Source organism: Anneissia japonica, unplaced genomic scaffold (genome assembly GCF_011630105.1).
Source record: "Anneissia japonica isolate Jap-2015-1 unplaced genomic scaffold, ASM1163010v1 scaffold288073_len612986_cov165, whole genome shotgun sequence".
NCBI classification, from domain to species: domain Eukaryota; kingdom Metazoa; phylum Echinodermata; class Crinoidea; order Comatulida; family Comatulidae; genus Anneissia; species Anneissia japonica.
Genome location: NW_022731366.1, coordinates 93,159 through 95,144, shown reverse-complemented (window position 1 = coordinate 95,144; position 1,986 = coordinate 93,159). Strand labels below are relative to the sequence as shown.

Here is a 1,986-nt window from a genome sequence, read left to right as displayed (position 1 = left end):
CAGTGCAGTCAGTGCACAGCACTGGGGCCCGGGGCTATTGGGGGCTCATTCAATAGGTATAATGATCTAAAAATTTAACTTTAAAAAAATCCTATTCAAATTTTAAAAGGACCCTTCAATAATATTAGGTTTTAGAGGCTATAGTTATTGGTTATATTCATTACAATTTACCTATTAGGCCTACCTATTTCCCAAACGCTGCAAGTAAAAAAAAAACCAACAATACAAGCCATTACGTATACGATGGACCATGGAGGAAAGAAAATTAATTTTCTTTCCTCCATGGATGGACTAATATACTTTTTGAAATCACATTTCTAAAGCAATACAATATCGTCACGCTCCTTTTGTGTTTGTGGTACAATATTTTAAAGTTGGTTCAACTATTATTGTGTACGTTTTCAAACACTTCAGATCATCATAACTTCATGAATACATTTTAGATTCACTTCACTTCAAGTAGGTCGATGACTGTTCTATTATTGAATGGTAATTGTTATTGTCGTGATGGAATATACAATACCTGGATTTGCGCCAGGAGAATCAATTAGGGGGGCCTATATGTGTAATTTCGCCCAACCTGTCGTGAAAATGTACTGAATACTCGGTGCGTGTGAAAACACTTGCAAAATATATTTGCAAGTTGTTCTCCAGTGGGACTCGAACCCACATTCTCCAGATCACTAGCCTGGCATCATGCCTTTAGACCACCGAGCTTGCACCTGATCGCCAGGGTTGAATTCGAGCCGAGAGTATTCAGTACATTTTCACGACGGGTTGGACACAATTCCACCTATATGTTCTATTGATGATGTTGTCAATATTATAATATATCATAGATTCATGAAATGCTTAATAGACCTGTCTCTTATACACATCTAGATGTGTATAAGAGACCGATAACATGACTTGACCATAGTTTGTTCTCAATATTCTTTAATTTTTTTAACAAAATATTTTTTAGATATTTCTGAGCGTTAATGCCGTACCGTATCTGTTTAAAAAACCTCAGAACGTATAAGCATTCAGAGTTTCGCCTGAGTAGACCCCACTAGAGGCTCTGTCTCTATGTCCGATCAGGTGCATTTTTACCAATTTTACCTAGGGCCCGGCAGTTATCTATGCCATAGTCACCAACCGTCACGCATCACTTCAAAGTGATATTGGATGAAACGCATTTTGCAGAAACACATGCGAGGTCATAAATGTGTCACGCATTTAGCACTTGCGTGATAACGAATTATCACAAAATCAGGGGAAAACGTATTTGAAATAAGAAGAAATTGGTTTTATTAAAAATATAAAAACGGTATACAGTAGCTTGAGTCATTAGGGAGCTTTCTTTATCTCGTTCGAGAATCAATTCACAGAGAAAATTTCTCCTTTCTGAACAAAACAACCCAGCCAACCACGCACTTGTAGAATCTAGTAGTCGCGAGCAGTCTTGCGAGTTTATTGTTACAACCAACCGTTTAAAATGTGACGGGAACCCAAACTTCCGCAAGGGTTCCGTAATAATACCGTATACACTCGCGTAGGTCCTATAAGGTGACCCGTGTATAAGACGACCCCCGAGTTTTAGAAGATTTTTGGTTGATATTTGTATGTCTGGCGTATAAGACGACTCCCTGTTTCATTTTTTGTGGTCCTGTATACTGCGTCTAGCTGGATAAATGGAGCCAAATGCAAGGGTAATCTTCCAAATAATACCATTTTATGAGTTTTTAAATCTTCACCACCAAAATCGTATTTTCCCATATTTAAAATTGCTTTCATTGATACAACATTTAGTTGCTTCATTGCAGTAGCAAGTTCGCGTGTTAAGCTAGTTTTTCACTAAGCGAATTTATTCGCGCGATTCAAAGAGTCGGCTCGCTTCCTGAGCTCTGATTGGTTGCGCATTTTTTCGCTTCTCAAAAACTCCGATAGGAATGTGAATGCGCATGTGCATAAGCCGACGCTTTGGATTCGCGTGAATAAATTCGC

The 1,986-nt window shown here is 38.3% G+C and overlaps 1 protein-coding gene across 1 annotated transcript in view; it reads left to right on the top strand.

Moving 5' to 3' along the window:
* LOC117115347 (sialin-like) overlaps positions 1-1,986 on the top strand; it is a 34,997-nt gene that overhangs the window by 6,916 nt on the left and 26,095 nt on the right. The gene's annotated exons all lie outside the window — the stretch shown is intronic.